Source organism: Lepidochelys olivacea, assembly GCF_965140295.1.
Source record: "Lepidochelys olivacea isolate rLepOli2 genome assembly, chromosome: 3".
NCBI lineage: Eukaryota > Metazoa > Chordata > Testudines > Cheloniidae > Lepidochelys > Lepidochelys olivacea.
Window position 1 is genome coordinate 92,863,985 of NC_140413.1, and position 14,644 is coordinate 92,878,628.

Below are 14,644 nucleotides of genomic sequence, written 5' to 3' on the forward strand. Positions count from 1 at the left end.
TCCCTGAGAGAGTGTCACAGACCCCACTAAGGTCAGGGCTACATTGTGGTAGTAGCTGTATAAATCTATAGTAAGCAACAGTTTCTGTCTCCCCAAACTTGCAGTATATGTCCCTATTGAATTCTGTAGGACTTTTCCACAGGGAGGGAAATTTATATTTGTTTTTAGAGAGGCAGCTTTAAATACCACCCACCCCTGTGCCTCCACGCCTCTTTTAATGCAGCAATTAGCTTGTAATATAGTTAAATGCTAAGTCCAATGATGCGAAGGCTAGTTTCTCATGGTCATATTTACTTGCCCATTTTACACAATCATTTATAATTACATGTATACATTATTAAATGTATACCAAAATATACAGTATATGCAATGTGGGCAAATTAATGTTAGTATGAGAACTGTAAGATGTTGTTTTTAGCCCTCAATCCTGTAAGCAATTACGCAACTAATTTCACATAACTGAGTAGCTCCGTTAACTTTGCAGATGTGAGTAGTTCCAATGAGTTAAATGGAACCACTTTTGTACGTAAAGTTACTCACGTGCATAAGTGTTTGCAGTGATACGCGTTTATACTGCAAGGAGCTTGTCCTCCAATGTGCTTCTACAGTGCCAAGAAAATGGGGCCCAACTCTTATTGGGGCTTCTGGGTGGTCCTCCAGTATAAATATTAAATTATTAATTTCTACTTTCCCTGGCTCTTTTACTTTTAAATATGTAATCCGGTCACTGGCTGTAGTGTATCTTCCCTCCCCCAGCCACCATTTGATACAAGGAGGGGGGGGAAACAAAATTGATTTTTATGGTTAAAAGGTCCTAAAACAAAATTAATATAGTTTGGAAAAGTGACAATCAAAATATTTAATAGAAGTCAATACAAATTTAATTGGCCCAAAATACCCATCTGAACTGCTCTTTCCAGTTCAGCACCAATGATGCAAATTAAGTATCAACAGATACAAAAAAAAGAATTTTTCATGCTGCGAATAATAAAAGTATGAAATAACACACCAGGCACAGTTGTTCAAGCAGAAAATATTGGGATGATGCAAATGAACATTAGTTACCCTCGTGTGTACTGAGGCACTAAAAGAGGACAAGTCCTAATGGGCTGTGTAAACCTTCTTCATTCCCTTAGAAATATTTTACATTATTTTGCAGACTCCTTGTCTGTAGTTTAATGGTTTCTTCAATTAGCAAAATTGTATGTATGATCTATAGGGATTTTTCTTCTTGAAGGATGGTTATGAAGTTTCATAATGATAGAGCTAATATACAAATGACTGGCAATTTTCACAAACAGTGCAAAATGTCTGTCCAAAAACTAAGTCTGAGAGTAATTGCAAAGTGACTCACGTGGGATCACTCAGCATCCATTTTTATGTACAATTAAGCACTAGGTTGAGACGAGGGATTTTTTTCATAAAACATCCTTGAATTCCTCAAGGCAAAAATGGTTCTTAGGATTACTTGTACTTGAGTTTAGAGAGAGCAGCTACTTCAGAGGATATGGTTTCTTCATAACTTCAGTGGCTGAAACTATTTCATTTGCTTTAATTTGTCCTACACATATGAGCAGGGTTTGACAGACTTCCAGATACTGTGCATGCTGGGGTTGGTGATAAAGAGTATGTGGAGGTGGGGCTCTGACTGAGAATTGCTGGACGGTAGTCATCTTAACTTTAGACTTGCTTAACTGTAGGATGATTTTAAATCAGAAGGCTTAGTTTCAAGGAGTTCCTGACAAAATGCTAGTCATTTTCATGTTTTGCATCATGTCTGTTCAAGCTCTCCACCATCTTCCCCCACTTAGGGGTTGAACTGTACTGAATGAAAGCGAGCCAGTCAAAAGTAGTCCGGCATGATTCCAAAAAGGCTCTTCCCTCTTCTTGTTTCTCTATAACCCACTTGCTTATATTTTGCTGAGGCTTACTTACTAACTTATTGTTCTTGATGGACATATCGTGTAACCTGATTGTTCCAGTACAAAATGAGCTTTTACAAATGTGTGCCATTTGGATCTCAGAAGCATATAGTATCTCATCACAATAATATGTACATTTCTTAGAAATGGTTCCTCTCATCTCACTAACTTGCAAGTTCAAATTAAAAAGAAAAATTAGTTCTTAACTACCCAGGGTCAGCATTAAAGGTTTATAGAAAACTCCCCTGCTCTTCCCAAAGTGTATGGGCTTCTGACTTGTAATCTTGCAAAACCTCTTCGTCAGGCTCTAGCATTCATTCTGCATTACTGATCCAGTCTTACAGGGTACTGTGCACGCTTGGCTTCCATGGGAGATGAGTATGCATGATGCCTCTTGGGATTGGGCCCCATTTGAGTGATGTCCCAGTAATCCAATGGAGTTGGATTAATAGGAAAATAAAGCATCGGCTAAACATCTACAGGCTAATTTTCTTAAAACTTGGAAGAAAATGCAGCAAGAACAGACTTTTTTTTTAACTATTAAGTTCCTCTGAGTTTAAAACAAATGGTTATAAATAGCTTGCTATCAGCAGGAAAAAACTTGGATTGGTGACTTGGTACCCACATTCATTCAGGTAAATGAGAAAGCAGAATTGCAAACAAATGGAAATTTTCAATCCCCTAGAGGTAGGTTGTTGCCTACTATTTACAGTTTAGTACATCTGAGTTAATCCATTATATTAATTTTCCCTTCAACACTCCGTAAGAAAGAATTCTAATTAAAAATATCATTGCTGTTCGTATGTGCTTTGGTTTTTGAGACTTTGCTTGTTTAAAAAAAGGTTTTTTTTGCACGTAGATCATACAATCATTACTTGCTCCATGGGTTGGGAAATTACATTTCTCAAACTGTTAAAGAAAACTTTAAATAACGAATACTTACTGGAACAAGCAGGAAACAAAAAACAGCAGTTGCATAACAGCAACAAGTGGGATTTCCCCCATCTGCATCCAGGGGAGAAGAGCTGGTTATCATTTATAATTAAGGCTTCGTGTTTGTCACAGAGGTCATGGGAAGTCACGGATTCCGTGACTTCCCATGACCTCTGTGACTTTTGCAGTAGCCCATGGGGCTGGCCCGGGAGTCGCCTGAGCAGCTCGGGCAGCCCCATGGCCAGTCACACTGGCTGCTGCTGGGACAGTCTTGGGCCCCCCACCCACCAGCAGCAGGAGTTACAGTGTGTGGAGGGGCTCAGGGCTGGGGCTTGGGGTGTAGGGTGGTGCCTACCTTGGGGGGGGGGGCTCCCCAGAAGGGCGACAGGAACTCCCCTCCCTCAGCCCCTAGCTCCACGTGCTGCCTCTACCCACAGGCATCGCCCCTACAGCTCCCATTGGCTGCAGTTCCCAACCAATGGGAGCTGCAGAACTGGGCCTTGGGGCAGAGCGGAGGCAGCACGTGGAGCTAGGAGCTGGACATCGCCACTTCCCAGGAGCTGGGTAGGTAACCTGCCGCAGCCTTGCCAACTCCCTCCACGAGCACCCGTGCTGCCCCCCCAAGCACTTGTGCTGCCCCCTCAGGCCACCCCCAAGTACCCATGGTGCCCCCCAGGTACCTGCAGCACCCCTTGGGCAAAGGGGTGCAGCATTGTCTGGTAAGTTGATCACTTAATACTTCAATTACTTCAAGGTCTTTTAGTCAAATTTATTCTCAGCCACAAACTCATAGGGAAACCCCTTTTCATGATACATCATATTATTAGTGCTTTGGCCCCATAATCTATAACAGACTAGCCACATTAGGAAAGTGTAGAGCACCTTCAGAATTTTCTGTAGAGATGAAGCAGAAAAAAAATTATGGTTGTGTAAGCAGAGTCAGAATGAGCTCTACCCTGACATCTGGTGGTGAGCTGTGGAAAAGGACTTCAGGGGCTGATCTTGTTTGCATGGGCACACCCACCCTGCCTAGCATGGTGGACTGCTTGCCCAAATGGTCACTTTGGCTGCTGTGGGATCCCCAGTCTCTTTGTTATTGGGGCAGGAGTAATAAAGTGGTATTATCCTTGTTATGTGGATCAAGGACAGTAGAACTGTACTTGGAATTTTATGACGGAGGGACTCGTCCTCAACTAAGTAGCACTTGCTAGGCAAGCGACATGGGTTCCAAAGTTCAGTGAATGGAGAGAGGCTGGGGATAGGTATATGTACCTGGTAGTATGGGCCCTGGCTGAGGGCCTGAAACACCACTTTGTCCTCTCCACTATAATAAGAGAGCTAATTTTGACTCAGTTAGGACTCTTGTTAGCTGTAGAGCTGAAATCACTGATTGCTAAGTATTAGACCTACTTTGGGCTAGTGGTTCTGAGTGCACCAGCACTGAGGCCCCTCCCCCCCACTAACAACTAAAATCACTAAAGAGCTGGAGTTACTAAGAACTGAAATCACTGAGAGCTGTGTTGGGGTAGGGGCTGAAGACAAGTTGGTGAGCAGCTAGCAGAGAGGCGCAGATAGCAGCATGGCTGGTGGAGAGGTACAGCTGGTGGTGAAGACTGCAGCAGAACCCCATGGAGAGGCTTGGCAATCGGCCATCAACCCGACTAGCGGAGCATGTAAGACGCCCCCCATACCTTCCCCCCTTCCACCCAGGCTGGGAGGTAAACTCTGCAGATGAACTTCTGAACTCTGGGGGTGCACTGACCAAAGACAGAAACTGTGGGGTGGGGGTGACTTTTGGGTTGCTGGACTTAAGACTCTGAGGGGAAAAGGACACTGCCAAACTTACTTGGCAGTGGGTCTTTTGCTCATGGATTGTGTTATGAATCCTATTTGTAGTGTTTCCCCAACATAATGCTGTATTGTTTCCCTCCTTTATTAAAAGGCTTTGGTTACACTCAGACACTGTGCTTGCAAGAGGGGAAGTATTGCCTCTTAGAGGCACCCAGGGGGGTGATATGTAATTGTCCCAGGTCACTGGGTGGGGGCTCGAGCCGGTTTTGCATTGCGTTATTGAAACGAAGCCCCTAGATACTGAACCCAGCCCTTGTTGCTGCCAACTCTGATGGGCAGAAGGGTTACAGTTGCCTTACAAGAAGTGGAAACTTGGACAGATGACTGGGGAGGAATATAAAAATATTGCTCGAGCATGCAGGAGTGTAATTAGGAAGGCCAAAGTACAATTGGAGTTGCAGCTAGCAAGGCATGTGAAGGGTAACAAGAAAGGTTTCTACAGGTATGTTAACAACAAGAAGGTGGTCAGGGGAAGTGTGGGACCCTTACTGAATGGAGGAGGCAGCCTAGTGACAGATGATGTGGAAAAAGCTGAAGTATTCAATGCTGCTTTTACCTCAGCCTTCACAGACAAGGTAAGCTCCCAGACTGCTCACTGAGCAGCACAGAACGAGGAGGAGGTGAGCAGTCCTCAGTGGTGAAAGAACAGGCTAAGGACTATTTAGAAAAGCTGGACATGCACAACTCCATGGGGCTGGGCACAATGCATCTGAGGGTGCTGAGGGAGTTGGTTGATGTGATTGCAGAGCCATTATCTTTGAAAACTCGTGGTGATTGGGAGAAGTCCCAGATGATTAGAAAAAGGCAAATACAGTGGCCATTTTTTAAAAAGGGAAGAAGGAGAATCTGGGGAACTGCAGCCTCACCTCAGTCCCTGGAAAAATCATGGAGCAGGTCCTCAAGGAATCCATTTTGAAGCACTTGGAAGGCAGGAAGGTGATCAGGAACAGTTAACAAGGATTCACCAAGGGCAAGTCATGCCTTACTTTGGGGGGAGGGATAGCTCAGTGGTTTGAGTATTGGCCTGCTAAACCCAGGGGTGAGAGTTCAATCCTTGAGGGGGTCATTTAGGGATCTGGGGCAAAAATTGGGGATTGGTCCTGCTTTGAGTAGAGGGTTGGACTAGATGACCTCCTGAGGTCCCTTCCAACCCTGATATTCTATGATTCTATGACCAACCTGACTGCCTTCTATGATGAGATAACTGGCTCTCTGGATATGGGGAAAGCAGTAGACATGATATATCTTTACTTTAGCAAAGCTTTTGTTGTGGTTTCCCACAGTATTTTTGTCAGCAAGTTAAAGAAGTATGGATTGGATGAATGGACTGTAAGGTGGATAGAAAGATGTCTAGATGATCAGGATCAATGGGTAGTAATCAACGGCTCGATGTCTAGTTGGCAGCTAGTATCAAGTGGAGTGCCCCACGGGTCAGTCCTGGGGCCGGTTCTATTCAACATCTTCATTAATTATCTGGATTGCACCCTCAGCAAGTTCATGGATGACATTAAGCTGTGGGGAGAGGTAGATACACTGCAGGGTAGGGATAGGGTCCAGAATGACCAGACAAATTGGAGGATTGGGCCAAAAGAAATCTGAGGTTCAACAAGGACAAGTGCAGAGTCTTGCATTTAGGATGGAAGAATCCCATGCACTGCTACAGGCTGGGGACCGTCTGGCTATTCAGAAGTTTTGCAGAAAAGGACCTGGGGATTACAGTGGATGAGAAGCTGGATGAGAGTCAGCAGTGTGCCCTTGTGGCCAAAACGGCTAACGACATATTGGGCTATGTTAGTAGGAGCATTGCCAGCAGAATGAGGGAAGTGATTATTCCCCTCTATTTGGTACTGGAGAGGCCACATCTGGAGTACTGCGTTCAGTTTTGGGCCCCCTATTACAGAAAGGATGTGGGCAAATTGGAAAGAGCCCAGCGAAGGGCAACAAATATGATTAGGGGGCTGGGGCACGTGACTTTATGAGGAGAGGCTGAAGGAACTGGGCTTGTTTAGTCTGCAGAAGAGTGAGAGGGGATTTGATAGCCGCCTTCAACTACCTGAAGGGCGGTTCCAAAGAGCATGGAGCTAGGCTGTTCTCAAGGGTGGCAGGTGACAGAAGAAGGAGTAATGGTCTCAAGTTGCAGTGGGGGGGGGGTCTAGGTTGGATATTAGGGAAAGCTATTTCACTAGGAGGGTGGTGAAGCACTGGAATGGGTTACCTAGGTAGGTGGTGGAATCTCCATCCTTAGAGGTTTTTAAGGCCTGTCTTGATAAAGTCCTTGGCTGGGATGATTTAGTTGTGGTTGGTCCTGCTTTGAGCAGGGGGTTGGACTAGATGACCTCCTGAGGTCCCTTCCAAACCTAATCTTCTACTATTCTATGATAACTTTGAAGAATTATGGGGCTGTCAAGGTTCCTCCCCCACTCTGAACTCTAGGGTACAGATGTGGGGACCTGCATGAAAACCCCCTAAGCTTACTTTTACCAGCTTAGGTTAAAACTTCTCCAAGGTACAAATCAATTTTATCCTTTGTCCTTGGAATATCCACTGCCACCACCAAACTCTAACTGGGTTTCCTGGGAAACATAGTTTGGACACGTCTTTCCCCCCAGAATCCTCCCAACCCTTGCACCCCACTTCCTGGGACAGGTTTGGTAAAAATCCTCACCAATTTGCATAGGTGACCACAGACCCAAACCCTTGGATCTGAGAACAATGAAAAAGCATTCAGTTTTCTTACAAGAAGACTTTTAATAAAAATAGAAGTAAATAGAAGTAAAGGAATCACCTCTGTAAAATCAGGATGGTAGATCCCTTACAGGGTAATTACATTCAAAACATAAGGTTTTGCCTAGAGGGATTCTCTAAGTTACAAAAAGACACACAGACAGAAATAGTCATTCTATTCAGCACAGTTCTTTTCTCAGCCATTTAAAGAAATCATAATCTAACACATACCTAGCTAGATTACTTACTAAAAGTTCTAAGACTCCATTCCTGTTCTATCCCCGGCAAAAGCAGAGTACCGACAGACAGAGACCCTTTGTTTCTCTCCCTCCTCCCAGCTTTTGAAAGTATCTTGTCTCCTCATTGGTCATTTTGGTCAGGTGCCAGAGAGGTTACCTTTAGCTTCTTAACCCTTTACAGGTGAGAGGATTTTTCCTCTGTCCAGGAGGGATTTTAAAGGGGTTTACCCTTCCCTTTATATTTATGACAGGGGCTCAACCTAATGCACTTTTAAGCAGCTGCAGGGATTTCTACAGCATGAACATCTCCAGCATGAAAGTAGCCTATTTCATGTGCTTCTCCATTAGTCATTTTATGCCTGTACAGGCTGGCAGTTGTTACGGAGCTGCCATTACAGTGCTGATGAATTTCTAATGGCTACAGCAAAAAGTGGGGGTATATGATTCAAGGGACTAGGGGACTAGATTTTCAAGTACTCGGCACCCACTCTCAGGGGCAGATTTTTCAAAAGTGGTCAACACTTGACATGCTGAAATTTTATGAAAGTATGGCCCTCATTTTGCATGCTGAGATCTTTTGAAAATTCTGCCTTAAATGCCTTTGTGGATATGCAATAGGAAGTTCTGCTGACAGATTGGCTGTATTGTTTAGCAGTAATACAGTACACCTACCATGTGAAGGTTAGGAACTCACTTCTTAGTTTGCATTCAGCACATGATGCTGTGAGTAGAGTTGGTCAACATAAGGATTACTTTTTTTCCTGTGGAAAATTTTGACCAAGAAAAATATTTTTTTCCCCCAACAACTTTCCACAGAAAACTTCGGCTTTTCATCAAAAACACAGAAAATCTTGGCTGAAAACCAAAAGTTTTTGTTGGGGAAAATAAAATAATTTGTCTGGTTAATCCAAATCTAAGTAACTGATTCGCTGAAACAAAAAGAAACATTAAGTTGTTTTGCATTAAACCACCTGAGATGCTGTAGTGCAGTGGTTCTCAAACTGTTTTATTCATGGACCACTTGAAAATTGCTGAGGGGCTCGGCGGACCACTTAATGATCTTTCCAAATGTTGTTTGTACCATTAGATAACTATTGTAAAGCACTTTGGATAAAAGCATTATATTTAAAAAAACACAAAAAAAACCAGAAAACCTTAATAATCTTTATTTGTTCTACAAATAAAAGCACACCATTCATTTTAGTATCCGTAGTCTTGCCTTTATAACGTGATAGATGTGCCCTTTCTCCCCTGCCATGGCAGCCCCCAAGCTGGGGCTGGGAAGGAGGTTGGGGTCTCTCCCCAGTAGCAACAGCCCTAGAGCTGGGGAAAGTTGCCTTTTTCACTGGCCATGCATGTCCCAAATTTCCCCCACATCCTCTTCTCACTGCACTCCCCCCTCTCACCTACCCCCCCTAAGGCCACCACCTCACCTTACATGTGAGTCTTCTCAAGGGTCCAGGCACCTAATTAGTGGATCCATGCTTTGCAGCTGCACTAATTAGGTAGGTGGCCGTTCATTCTATTGTGTGTGGACACCCAGGTGTGAAGCTTAGAGGGAACTATCTGTGGACCACCTGAATGGAGCTCACGGACCACAGATCACCGTTTGAGAACCTTTGCTATAGTGCTTTTTCTGTTGAAAACTGATTTGATGGAAAATTTTTGCCCAGCCTTGGAAGAGAGGCCAGGTGGTGGTCTGCATTAATCTCACTGGAGAGTTCAGAATACCACTGATGGGCTCAAGAGGAAGCTGTGTTTTGCCCTCCCTGACCAGAGGGAAGGTTGTCATGAAACTTGTGAGAATGGTTCCAATAGAGGAAAAATTGTTGCCTCTTCAAAATTTGGAGGACTCCCTATTGGTGTCTGAAGCTAACACCTCACTGCAGTGTGGCTGTACAAAAACATTTGTTAAGGTACAAAGTGTTTTAAGGGAAGTTGTTGCCTTGAATTTGTTGTTAAGGTTGCATAGCCCAACAGTTGTAGTCATTGTATAAGGGTACGGCTTTTTTAGATAACACACAAAGGTTGAAGGATGCCTATGAAAGGTACTTAGCTTGTATTATATCCTATTAATTCAGAGCATCTCCTAATATCATTAATACCTTTCCTGGTGATTTATAATCAAATAGGAAATAGTGTTCACGGGGTTTAGATCTCTGTGATCCAATCTAGGGGCTTTATTCAATAAATGAAAGACGAAGATATAAAAAGAATTGTTAAGCTTCTTTTAGGGAAAGATCTTCTTCCGATCTCCATTATTCAATAGGAGAATTTGAGGAATGAGTTTAAGAAGATATTGCAATGCCTAATGTTGCCTATATACCTTGGAGAGCAATACCTTGGAATTTTTAACCTTAATGGGATTGATCAGATCCTGAGTAGTACTGCCATATTGAAAGTTGTCGATTAAGGCCTCTGCACTCCGGTACACCTCAAGGTTGAATCAGTGGATGCCAAAACACAAATTGCAACACATGCAGCTCAAAAGATCAACAATTCTCAGAAATATACTGTTTGATCAATAACCATATGGTTTGTTTGTTTATTCGAGATATTATGAGTAAGCCCTGGTCATAGTAGGTTGTCATAACACTGCGTCCCTGACACGGTAATCAGAGTTGGGGAAAAGACAGAATTAAGCAGAAAATGGCCTCTTGAAGATATTCATGATCCCTTAAGGGCATGCAGAGTGCAAGGGAAGGTCAGGTTTGGTTATACTTTTAGAAACTTTACTGAAAAGTGCTGGAGAGTAGCTTCATATAATGTCATGTTAAATTAGTAGTAGCAGAACTGTAGAAAAATAGCACTGTACTCTCTGCAAGCGGTAGAGTGTGATGACACACTGTAGCTTCATTCTGTGATTCATTAATCTAGCTGCTTACATGAGCCCAACATAAATAAGAGTAAGAAACATAAGAGACTTAGACTACAGAAGCACAGAACATGATCAGACTGTCAGACTCATCAAAAATCCTTAAAAGTTTAAAAAGCTTTTAAGTGAATGTTTCCAAAAGATAATTTGCAAGATCAACCGAGAAAAAGTAGCAAACGTTAAAAATCCATAATACATTCCAGCTCTCCTGCCCCAGCAATGCTCTGTGTCATCTGGATTATTGTTACCAGGCACAGTGAAATTTAGAGTGACGCCTTCTCCATATTAAAAAGGGAGACTTTGGGTTCCTCAAGATGTGGCCAAATGCTACTTGACAGCTCTCTTGATGGGTTGAAAAGGCAAACCTGAAGAGACCCAATACAGGGAAGCATAACTTTAGGAAAGCAAAGCAGGTTTCACTAGACCTTTTGTGGAATAAACTCGGTGGCATTCCTTTACATTATTTCAGGGTTGGTATTTGCCACGCATAGGATTGTTTTGGACAGCCTTAATTAGCTGGCCATGTCACAGGTCTGTATGATTTTTGCTTTCCAGTGCACATACCCGGGAGAGTTATGGCTCAGGCCCTGAATGTCTGCTCTTCTAGAGCATCTGGTCTTTTATTGTGGAGGCACTGATAACAGCTCTGTAGTCAATGGTGCATCAGGATTTTCCTTTTAATGGGATCTTTAAAATTGTATTTTATCTCTCAAGTTAATTATTTAGCACCAGTGTTTATTTTCCTGGACACTTATATTTTCCATATGCCTTGGAAACTGTTCCCTATAATGAGTGTAAGGGATTTTACTTTATATTTTTTTACACACTTGTACACACACTCATATTTAAAGATGTCCGATATAATTAGTAGTTGACAGCCTGAGTATAACACTATGCAGTGGCCACCTGTAATACAGAAATTGTCTATTTGAGCAAAGAGTACACCAATCTCAGCTCTTTGTCTAACTAGTTCTGTACTATGAACTATTCCTGCCTGGGATCCACCTGGCTGCTGGCTAGGGCTGCCCCAGTTTCTCTTTGCAGTGTCAAACTTCAGCTACACCAGCAACACAGCATACTTTCCAGAGTTACTGATCATATGTATGCAAGGCTCCACTTTGCATGACTGTTCCTCAGCTGAATGGAGGGTTCTTGTTTCCACAAAGTCAGGTATCAGCAATGGACAGACAGGCCAAATTTTTCTTCTTCGCCTGCAGTCTTGACCCTTTCCTCACAAAATAATTAATAGATTCTAAAACCAGAAGGGACCACTGTGATCATCTACCCTGATCTCCTACATGACTGCGGCCATAGATCTTCCCAGAAATAATTCTTGTTTGAACAAGAGCATATCTTTTAGGGGAAAAAAATCATATCTTGATTTAAAAATTTGCCCGTGATAGACAATCCACCAGAATACTGAATCCAGCAGAATGCTGCCATGCTGGGTGTTTACCTATGTAACCCTTCTGCCTGTCAGAGTTGGCAGGAACAAGGGCTGGGTTCAGTATCTAGGGGTGCTATTCCAACAACCCAGTGCAAAACCGGCTCGAGCCCCCACCCAGTGACCTGGGACAAATATATACCAGCCCCGCTGGGCGCCTCCAAGAGGCAATACTTCCCCTTGTTAGGGGGCTTATTCCTTCACTCTCCCACTTCCCTGGTCCTTTTCGCATGAACAGAGAGCAACAATACCCGAAGTCCGAAGGTGCAAACAATTCAATGTTTATTGGGGTGAACTTCCAGCAAGCTTAAATACAAGTTCCTTTTTCCTTATTTTTGAATCCCAACTTACTTCCTGTTTGCCCCTAATTTATATAGTAATATTCTTAGCTATACCTTAACCAATCATTCTACTGAAATTTAACTAACCAATCCTAACATACTGTAACATGATTAGCTAACCAGTTATATCCCACCACCTTAATTAGTTTACACCCAGCAAAATTAATTATACAGCAGACAGAAACAATCACAGAACCAGACAGAGAGCATGCCAATAAACAATAGCAAAGTGGGAACTATAATGACAAAACAATACAGAAGTGAGGATTTCACAACTACATCTATAAAGACATAAGAGTTTCCCAGCTGTGTCTATTGATAAGTGAGTTCTTACCAGACAGAAAACTATCAACCTCAATTTCCTTTTACATCTTCTAGGCACTTCCCTTTCTCTGGAGGTGATAGGCACTGTCAGGATAGGATTGTATTCCTAACAGCCCAATAGCACCTTCTTTCAATGTGACTAGTTTGGAATGTGAGGATGTGACCGGTTGCTTCCCAGCTTATGGCTGCCTCTGTCGCTTAGCCAAAGGCCTTAGCCTAAAAACAGGGCCTGAGACTGTCACTTTAAGAGAAGGACCTTACACTGGCAGACAGTGATTTTGATTCTTTCTTTTATACCTCTAACTAGCCAAGTGATGATAATACACCTAAATTCTTAAAGTACAGGCCTTTACAGACAGGCCTGAATATCTATATCCTAACACCCCTCTCGCAAGCACATAGTCTGAGTGTAACAAAAAGCCTTTTAATAACAGAGAGAAACAATGTGGCATTATGTTGGGGAAACACCAGGAACAGGATTCATAACACAACCCATGAGCAAAAAACCCACCCCAAGCAAATTGGGGCATGTCCTTTCCCTTTAGTTCTTGAGTCCAGCAACCCCAAATCACCCAAAGTCCCAAAAGTCCAATGACCCAAAAATCTCTGTCCCTGGTCAGGGCAGCCCCAGAGTCCAAAAGTTTATCTGCAAAGTTTTCCTCCCCAGTCTGGGTAAAAATGTGGTTGGTGGGGGGAGGGAAAGAGGTAAGGGGCACCTTACATGACCTGAAGCTGACTACTCCACAGCTCCACAGGACTCCGCTCGCCGTCTCACGAACGGCTCCGCTCCCCGTCCCGCAAACTGCTCTTCTCCACCAGCCGCTCTGCTCGCCATCCTGCAAACTGCTCCACCATATATTTTCAGGCTCCCCCACTACTTAATACAACACTCAGTGATTTCAGCTCTTAGTAAGCTTAGCTCTTTTATGATTTCAGCTTGTAGTAGGGGAGCCTCAGTGCTGGTGCACCATTAGCCCAAAGTGAATTCAGCTCAGCAGCCTGTAACTAGACTCCTGATAGAATCAAAATTAGCTCTGATATTCCACAGTGGAGAGAGGAGGAAGTGCAACTGGCATGTAAGGCCCTCACTAGGGGGCCCATGCCACCAAGTATTAATACCTGTTCCCAACCTCTCTCAATTCATTGAGTTTTGGAACCCATATCCCTTGCCGAGCGAGTGCTAGTCAGTTGATGGCGAGTCCCTCCATCATAACAAAAGGCAAGTGCAGTTCCACTGTCCTTGATTCCCATAATCAGGGTAATAACAATTTATTCTTCCTGCCCCAATAACAGAGACACTGGGGATCCCACAGCAGCCAAAGTGACCATTTGGGCAGCTATGGCCTCAATCTAGGCGGGGTGGGTGTGCCTATGCAAATGAGATCAGCCCCTGAAGTTCTTTTCCACAACTTGCCACACCTCACCACCAGATGTCAGGGTGGAGCTCATCCTGACTCTGCTTACACCTACAAAGCTTCACTCAAGTGGAGAAAGAAAGCAGCTTGCTCTCTGAAGCATCAGACTGGCTGCTTATGAGAAGTGTGTGTGAGGCATCCTGAAGCCCTTTAATACTCCAAAGATTGTTGCTGGTGAGGCCACTGGTATTAGCCAGCTCATTCCATTCATCTGCCCGTTTGGTGGGGGAAAGGAAACTGTATGGCTGGACAGTATAGTGAGGGAAACAACAGTGGATGTACCTCTGGCTGGCACAAAAAATGTCTTGTGCACTGAGAGGTGACTGCCACCCCAGAGAAATGTGCAAGAGCATTTGATTGTGGCCACCCGTATGGAACCAGAATTTAAAGTTGCGATTTTTCCTTCCTACTGACTGACATAAACCACTGGAAGCAAAGACTGATTGACAGTGGCTTGAGTGCTTTTGGCAGGGTCCTGATCTATATTTGTGGCAGCAGCATCTTGTATGGAAAGAAATGCAGCAGCAGCCTGAGAGGGACAGTTCTGATATGGGGAAGGTCCCTTTGAGAGAGCCT